The sequence below is a fragment of the Mus pahari genome, chromosome 9 (genome assembly GCF_900095145.1).
Source record: "Mus pahari chromosome 9, PAHARI_EIJ_v1.1, whole genome shotgun sequence".
NCBI lineage: Eukaryota > Metazoa > Chordata > Mammalia > Rodentia > Muridae > Mus > Mus pahari.
The window spans coordinates 45160120-45169206 of NC_034598.1; the positions used below are offsets into that span (position 1 = coordinate 45160120).

The following is a 9087-nucleotide window of genomic DNA, read 5'->3' on the forward strand; positions in this document are numbered from 1 at the left end:
ACAACTTCCGGATCCAGCGCCAACCTCAACCACCATGGAGATCACGCCCCTCTAATAACGCCCACCGTGACGTCAGGTGGCGAGACAGTGACGTCACAGACCTGGCTGTGGGTTGGCGTCCGGGAGACCGCCACGCGTCTCCATGGCAACGAAAGGGCGAGGCCTGGCGGATTACGTAAGCCCCGCCCCCACGAGGGTGGGCCCGCTGGTGGTCCTATTCACAGCTCAGGTACGCTCCCGTCGCCACCAGTCTCGTGTCCCACGGGACCTGCAGACCGGTGGCCTCGGCCTGTCCGCAAAGCGCGGCGGCCGTAGCGCGGCGATTCCTTACCAACAGGCGTCGTCGCAAAATGGCGTGCCCGTTTTTCGGTCCCGCCCCTACGTTTTGATAAAGCTCCGCTCCCCTCTTCCCACCTACACCCTATTGTGGTAAAGCTCCGCCCTACCAGCAGGCCACTCCCCCAACCAACGTAAAGCGCTCAACCTGCCTCCAGGCCACTCCCCTACCTTGTGTTTAAAGTACCGCGCCCGTCTTCAAGCCACGCCTTCACACTGTCGTAAAGCCCCATCCTCGCCTCCGAGCCACAGCTCTGATCGTCGTAAAGCGCCGCGGCCCCCCATACCATACCCACTTCGTCGTAAAGCCGCGTTCCGTTCCTTAAGGCCACGCCCCGCGCTGTGACGTAGAACGCGCACGCCTCTCGCGGCCCGGGTTGCGACTGCGCAGTGGAGCGCGCAGGCCGCCGCCCCCCGCTGGCCGACGCTGGCGGCGTAAGGCGCGCGGGGGCTCCGCGGAGCGGGCGCGGCGGAGCGGCGGAGCCCGGCCCTCTCCGCCGAACATGCCGAGGCCGGCCCCGGTAGCGCGGGAGCCGGAGCGGGGGCCCGAGCCGGAGCGCGAACGTGCGCGGGGCCCGGAGCGGGGGACGCCGCGCTGCTGAGCTCGGCCACCGCCGCCCGCGGGCCCCAGGCGGGGCGCAGGTAATGTTGCGCGCGCAGGGTCGGCCGTGCCCCACCCCCGCCGCGTCGGGACCCCGTGACTCCCACTGACCCCGGATAACCCCACTCCGCGCCGGGTCGTGCACGGTCCGCACCCTGCGTTTCCTGACTGGGGTTCTGCACCCGGCGACCCCCACTTCCGGTCACCCTGCCTCAGTATCCCTCACTGTCCCTGACCCCACCTTTGCTCTGGCTCTCTGGTCCCTGAGTTCGAATGGGCACTGTTTCCTGGGTGCTCAGCTCACCTGCGACACCCAGGCGTCCCCACTTCCGGTCACCCTCCCCCCTGAGACCCCGCATTCTGCCTCAGTGTTCCATCTCTGACCCCATCCTTGTTCCTGCGCTCTGACTTCCCACTTCTCTGTGTCTGCTTCCTAGGTGTTCAGCTCACCTGCACCCCCTCCCACGTTTTTCTCCGTGTCCCCCCATGTCACTTTCTCGTCCCCAGATCCCTCTAAACACCTGGTCTCCAGGCCTCCTGCCATCTGGACTCGGCTCCTTGTCCCTCCACACTCTCAGCACTTCTTCCTGATGCTGACTCTTTACTATTTGTGGCCCTGATGGTTTGTTGAGGGAGAAGACCTGGGGGTCTTAGGGACAGGGACAGAGGGTCCTGTCTAGGTGGGGGAGGACCTGTTGCTGAGAGCTGCTTGGGAACTCTAGGCCCAGCTGCCTGCGCCCTCCCCCTTCCGCTCTGGCCACCGGCTTTGTTTTCCGGAAACACACGGTTCAAGGCGGGAGGGGTGAGATGTCTGAGCAGGCTGTCGGATCCCCTGCCGGTCCCCCTCTGCCTCAACTTCGTGCACGGCTGACTTTTCAATAAGAGATGGGATTAGAAAGAATGCCTGCAGAAAGTGGTGTTTGTGGTGTCCTGGACTTCTAAGTTGGGGCCAGATGGTTTTCATCTTGGTGGCCTCCTGATGGCAGTTTGTAGGAAGCAGTCTGGGAGGTGGCGTGTAGGTGGAGACCTGTCTGTATCCTCTCAGGCTCATCCCTCAGGGCTCTGGAGGCAGGTGGGGATCTTTGTCCGGGGGACTCTGGGAGCTGGTGGGTGGAAGGCACAGAGGCCCTGTTGGTGTAGGAGAAACCCCAGCAGCCAAGTCGGGTGCTAGGGAGGGCACTGTCTGGGCCCCTCGCTGCCCTAGGGGATGTGCTTGGGTGTAGAGGAGAATGTTGTCTGCCGGTGTCTCTTTGCACCAGAGGTTTGTGGTACTGGCTGGTGGGTCCTTTTCCCCACCCCCAGATCACAGGGGTGCAGTGCCTGTCTGCCTGCCATGGGTCTCCAGGGCCTGAACAAACACTGCTCATTCCCCACCCTTCCTACAGAGGCTGAGCCCTGCTGATATCCTGGGAGCCAGGGGACATGGGGGGAAGTAGATGGACTGAGCGGAGACCTGAGGACCCCAGGGAGGGCCGGATCTAGAGGCTCTAAAGCCAGCTACGCTCCAGGGCCTGCTGCAAGCAAGTGGGGGTGAGATGTAGTGTCTGCATGCTTCTTAGTTCTGGGCTGCTTGCTCAGGAGAGCAGCCTCTCATCTGCTTTGATTTTACCTTGGAGTGGTCACATCCAAGAGGCCAGGCAGCCAGTGCTGTCCACCATGATTTGTAGTATCATGGGATTTTTTTGGCTTTTCCGTAATCATACAGTCACTGCCTCTGGCAGAGGATGTAGGTAGGATGTTTGGTAGTTGAACTGCCCCCACAAGCCCATCCGCAGCTTTGAGGAAGCCAGCATGCCCATTTGTGAATTGGGACAAACAGTGGTATGCCAGATAAATGCAGGGGACCGTTTGTGTTCCTGGGGAGCTTACGAATGAGGGTGCAGAGATGTGTATTCACGTGGTGGCAGGACAGACACTGTGCTGCATGGTAGATAGTGTTTATTCTGTGTGACTCCTTCCTGCTGAGATGCACCACCTAGGCCCTTTCCACCCACAGCAGCCAGCATCGGTTCTACACGGGACTGGGGGCTGGTGAGGCCCTGCTCTCGCCTGTGTGGAAAGAGTGAGGAAAAGTAGGGCTAAGTGTCCTATAGTGTAGCCTTTGGTGTCAAGATGGTATAGGACAGGCCAGTGGCTTTCTTGTTATCTGGGGAACAGATGGGGCCACGTGAAAGAGCCCTGCCTGGAGCTACATCATGGTGAAGTGGGTAGGACTTCACATCTGTAGTCCACTGGCTTGCTGTAAATGCTCTTGCTGGACCCAAGCTGTGTCCTCGTAGTCTGGATATCAACTTGCCAGTCAGCGCCCTGGGAAGTCTTTGCCTGAGAGCCTGTTGATGTTGGCACAGCCATAGGCATGAAGCTCACAGAGGTGTCTTCACTTAGCTGAGTGCTGGTGAGCTGAGAAGACCCTAAACCTGGGGCTTGTGTGGTATGGTGTCCGTAAGGTGGCCATAGCACCTTTTATAGAGAGGTAACCTATTCCATAGAGGAGAACCGCCTGATGTTAATAACCCTGGGGCCAGAGGATATGCTGGGGAAGGCCAGGACGGCTGCACCCTGTGAAAGCCCGTCTTGAATGGCCCTGTGGGTTAGGACATATCTGTGCCTTTGCTATCCTATCCACTCCCTGTCACCTGTTACATTCAGAGCTGGGCAGCAGTGCTTGTGTAGGGACCTGCCCATGAATTGCTCTGACCTCAGTGGGTCAAAGTTGTCCCCATCCTGGTCCCTGGGAGGTGTCTTGATCTCAAGGTCTGTGGTGTTGGGGAACCTCAGCAGTTCTCCACTCAGCTCCTGAAATGCAGAAACATACATGGAGTGTTTGAGTCACCTGGTCACCTGAGGAGACACTCCAGCTGCTTACCTTTGGGTGGGACAGGTTCCCTAGGCCTATGGGACCATCAGACTCTATGGACTCCATCCCTCGGTGGTCTGCCCCATACTGCACTATCACCAAGAGGCTCCGTTCTGGGCAGAGAGGGCACAGAACACCCAGAACAGGTGGCAGTCAAAGAGCCACGCCTGGGACCCACAGCTGTCAGATCTGTCCTGAGGGGATTCTCCTAGTGCCTAGTGACAGCATGAGGACAGTATGATGCTTGGCATCCCCCCCTCTGCTCACTAGCATCCCAGGCCACACCCTTGGGTGCTCTCATCAGAGACTGGGTGTTGTGGATGGCCCTCCATCCTTGCCGCTCTGAAAGAGACTTGGAAATTGGTCTTACTTAAGGACCTAGTGGTCAAGGGGCCATTCCTTCTGGTCAGCCTCCATTCCCCTCCTGAAGGAGCAGACCTTCAGGTTGCCCTGGCCTCTTACCACACCCTTGCCCCTCAGAATAGCTCAGTGTCTCCAGGGCAAGACAGATTGAGGTCACGTCCTGTTAAAAGACAGATCTTCCAGAGTCTCTGACGTGGGTCAGAGTCCAGTGGCAGCATGCAGCCTCACACTGAATCTGCATAAAAACTGGAAACCAGGGGACAAATGGACGTTGGGTGTCTGTGCCACAGGGAGGCCCATAGGTGTGAGTCTCCAGCCAGGGCACCACCCACTGACTCCCATGTGGGAAGAAACCTCATCTTGCTCTTTTTAACTAGATTTGTGAGGCAAGGGTTCACATGGATTAGGGCGGTCTCGAACACCAGATCCTCCTGCTGTTGATCCTGAGTCCTGTGGTCCCCGTGCATGGCTTTTTTTTTTTTTTTTTTTTTTTTTTTTTTTTTTTTTTTGGTTTTTTTGAGACAGGGTTTCTCTGTATAGCCCTGGCTGTCCTGGAACTCACTTTGTAGACCAGGCTGGCCTCGAACTCAGAAATCCGCCTGCCTCTGCCTCCCAAGTGCTGGGATTAAAGGCGTGCGCCACCACACCTGGCTTGCCTGGCTCTTTTGATGCAGGATCTTGTGTTGTAGCTCAGGTGTATACATGGATGGTGCCTGTGGAAGTCAGAGGGCAACTTTGTGAGGTTGCTTCTCTCCTTGCACTTTTGGTTTGGACACAAGGGCTCTGTGTTGTGTAGCCTGGCAGGCTCCTTCCATGGTTGATCCAGGTTGTCAGATTTGCATAGCGAAAGCTTTGCTCACTGAGCTAACTCAGAAGCCCAGTTATTTTGGTTTTGTTTTGTTTTTTAAGATTTATTTATTGTTAATATGTAAGTACACTTTAGCTGTCTTCAGATATACCAGGAGAGGGTGTCAGATCTCAGATGGTTGTGAACCACCATGTGGTTGCTGGGACTTGAACTCAGGACCTTCGGAAGTGCAGTCAGTTCTCTTAACAGCTGAGCCATCTCTCCAGCCCAGCAGCCCTGTTTTGTTTTTTGAAATAGGATTACAACTTCTGTCGCCAAGGCTGGCCCTAAACTCATGCCTCCTTCAGCGTCCTGAATGCTGGGGCATAGGTTTATGGCACAAACCCAGGGAAACTGTACTTGACTCTATTGTAGGTTATTGATGTGGCATCCCAGGTAGCCTGGGCTGACCTCCATGTAGCCGAGGATGGCCTTCAACTCCTTGGTTCCTGGGATTGGATCTGTGCACGTTCTCCTGGGGTTACAGTGGGAAAGATTGAAGGTACTCCTGGGGCAGCTAAAGTTACCCGCAGCTCAGGCTTCAGCCTGTGTAGGGTCTTCAGGTGTGTATATAGGTTAGGGGTGGGGGGCATGGGAAGCAGGAACACAGGCCTTGCCAGGAGCCCGAGTCTACAGCTGCCCCAGGCACTGAAGAGTTGGCCTCTGGGTGGCTGAGACTCACAGGGCTGGCAGGTGGTGTGCATCTCCAAGCTCTAGCCTGTCCTCTCCCACTCACTGTGTCTGCGGCCTGTGCTTCCTGTCAGGGCACGTCCCTGTGGGCTCCTGGGAGATCTCCATGCTGCCCTTGGCTGTCCAGTTGGGCCCCTGAGAGGAGGCATGGCCTAGGCAGAGCAGACTCTGTTCCTCCAGGTGGGCAGCTGTGTACAGTCAGCCTGTGCTTCACTTGGTGCTGACCTGACCCTATCCAGTGGAGGCCAGGGCTGTGTGCTGGACCCTCCACATGCTAACTATGGAAGGACTTAGGGGAGGTGTCTGTCTCCTGGACAGATGTCCCCTCAGTTAAGGTCACCTTCACCTATATAAGAATGGCCAGTTCTGGGCTCCCCTCCTTACCCCTCAATTTAAAATGTTAAAACTAAGGATGGTGGGTTCAAGGCCAGCTTATGTAAAAGTGTTGGGGGAGGCAGTGGGCAAATGACTGCCTAAGCCCAAGAGGCTTTGGGTCCCACATCACCTGTGGCAACCTACATCAGTGCAGAGGGAATGAGGTCCTTAGTCTCCGACCCTGGTGTCCCTGGGGGACACCATCTGCTCTAGTGTGGGGGCGTTGTGATTTGATTGGCAAGGAGTAGATGAGCTGAGTGCTCTTGCCTGTCCTCACCTTCTTGTGGTTTATGTTGAGGAAACATTTGCTCATCAGAGGCGCAGAGAGCAGGGTAATGGCTCTTTGGTCTACAGAGTGCACACTGGCTGTCAGGCACTGGGCTGCAGCACTGTCGGTCCATGTGCTGTCCTGGGTCAGTGTTGACTCAGTTGTGTTAGTGCCTTCCAGGTCTCTCTATGCCATCGTCATCATCCTTGTGGGATGGCACATATCTCTTGGTCCTCAGGTTCTGACTTGATGCACAGCTTTGTTGCCCACTGGCCAGGTGGCACCAGCCCCTTTCTGATCGGGCTCCTTTCCTAGCTTGGCTTGATCCCCAGATTTCTCCAGCTGTCTTCCAGGATACTCAGTGCTGGGAGTCCCAATGTGCCACAGCTCTGGGGCCTGCAGAGCTCTCTCCAGAATCCCACTCACTGCAGGGCTCTCTCATGGTGGCTTTTGTCCCTGCTTGTCCCCTTAGGCGGGTGCCAGGTCTAGCCTGGGATCTGCCAGTGACGTCAGCCAGGGACTGTGACATCACTAAGTGGAAATACAGAGAAGGGACTTGGGGGCCTCCGGCAGAGGAGCAGCCAGGGCCCCAGCAAGATGGGGGACCCCAAAAAGAACAGGGCAGGTGCGTGCTGGGGCCTTGCAAGGAGGGCTGTGTGTCTCTGGTGGGAGTCCAGCCTGCTGTCAGCCAGCTCCCTGAGCAGTGGGTACCATGCAGCTGGCTCTGCGGCCTAGCCTCACTCAGGCCAGCCCAGCATTTCCCCTGAGCCTGGGCTCACTTCTGGAGACAGCCTCACTTGGGGAAAGAATTGGGCTCTGGGTATTGTGGGTCAGGCCAGGGAGGGTTTATTTAGGACAAGGGAGCCCTGCCCTCCTTCCAAGGGCTCTATTTTTAGCTCCAGGGTTCAACTAGGACCAGGGCTAGAGACATTTCCTTTTCTCTGGGGTCTCAGGTCACACCACACATGCTCAGGTGTGCCTGAGACAGTACAGCTGCCTGGAACTAGGGTTGCCTGTTTCCCTGGCCCTCCATGTTGGAGTGACAGCCTTCTTGTGAGCTTACTTTCATGGGCACTGCTCATGGCTACATAGCCCATGTCAGCCTGGCTCCTCCTGTGATCGAGAAGGAGTGGTCTATGTGTTGGGTGGTCATGGTGACCTTGGGTTGTGCCCACCGTTCCACACAGTCATGGCCCTGTCTCATGGCAGTTTCCATGGCCTCCTTGGCTTAGCCGTCCCCCCTGGCCCCATGGGCTGACAAGACAGGCAGTAGCTGTTGTAGTGGCCCCAACTGTATTGTAGGATGCATGGGGACAGTAGATGCACAGGTGACTCTCTGGTGTTCCTTGGCTGCCGTGTCCACTCCGGATGTGGGCAACACTTCCTCTGCCTCTCTCTCATTTGTGGTCGTCGTCCAGTGTGGCCCTGCGGGTGTCCCATTTCCATTGTGCACATCCTAGCTGGCCTGAGCCCGCCCCTACAATAGACCACATGCTGTCCATTGCTGCTGACCATGGCAGCACGTGTGTGCCACCTGGGTCTTCGCCTCCGCACATCCTAGGTGGGCTACTGGGCCTGTGTGGGCAGCTCTGCATGCCACATGGTTTGCAGCCATCCAGCCAGGCTGAGGATGACACAGCGGGCCCATCCCTGTCCTCCCCAGAACAAAGGATGATGTCCTCTCTCTGCTGCTGGGGACTCTGAGGGGCCAAGCTCCGTATGGGTACTTTCTCTCCAAACCTCAAAATCCCTGCTGCTTCTAGTGTCCTGGGGTGCCCCTTGTTGGTGTATGATGAGCAGGTGGCTTTGCTTTCCTGACGCTGACATCTCTGTACTGGTCCTTGGATCTGACACAGCAAGGTGTCCACATTCTAGGGTCTTCTTCTTTTTTTTTTCTTCAGCTGACAGCAAGAGGTTTTATTGTACATGAGTTACACTTGACCACAAGAGAACAGAGCTAGTCCAGAGTGCGAGGGTCCAGGGCAGAGAGCCAGTGGGACTGGGTCCTGAGAAAGGCAGTCATCTCCCCAGGCGATGGCGGCGAGGTGGCGTTGAGGGTCTACCGACAGATGGCAGCACACAGTCCAACAGCTTCCAGCATCCCTCACTTCTGCTCCTGCAGGCCTCGTGGGTGCACGGCCTGGTTTACTTGGACCTCTGCCTCATCTTTCTTCTCTTGCGCTTCAGCCTGCGCATTCTCTTCTTCCGCCACTTCACTCTCATGGCGCAAGAGTCAGGAAGATGGCGCTAAGATGGAGAGGCCTCTGGGGTCTTCTGATGCCACTGCCTCACACACTCCTTTACCCAGCTCGTGGTGGCCTCTCTACTTGTAGGTGGTGAAGGGTGCACTTGGGCACAGGCTTAGCACTGTGGGATGGGGGAACACACCCCACTCACCAGGTGATGTCCTGTCTGGAGACTTGAGGTGTGTGCAGCTCTGTAGCAGGACACAAGTGCTGGGAGGGGCTGGCTCCAACCCTCCAACCCTCTTTGACCCTTCCCTGTGTGTGAGTTGATCCCCTGAGGTGACGGCTAGAGTCCTGGTCTCTGTCCCTGAATGGTGCCTCCAGATGGATGCAGGGATGCTGCAGGCAGGGTGCTAGACCCTGAGGGCATCTCTGTACCTGTGTGCGTGTGTACACTACCCTTATGTGCACTAAATAAACCACATTGTGTTCATTTAGTGTACATAAGGGTAGTGTGTCTATACTACCCCATGTGTACTAAATAAACCACATTGTGTTCATTTA

General features: G+C 56.8%; 1 protein-coding gene across 2 annotated transcripts in view; it reads left to right on the forward strand.

Annotated features, from left to right (window-relative positions):
- The first annotated feature begins 749 nt into the window (after nt 1-749).
- The window catches only part of Csnk1g2 (casein kinase 1 gamma 2), an 18557-nt gene continuing 10219 nt past the window's right edge, over nt 750-9087 (forward strand). Inside the window, exon 1 of one of the 2 annotated variants that reach the window (XM_021204241.2) lies at nt 750-978. The gene's annotated coding sequence lies outside the window, so the exon portion shown is untranslated. The remainder of the gene's footprint in view (nt 979-9087) is intronic. The other variant, XM_029542316.1, reaches the window with a different exon arrangement.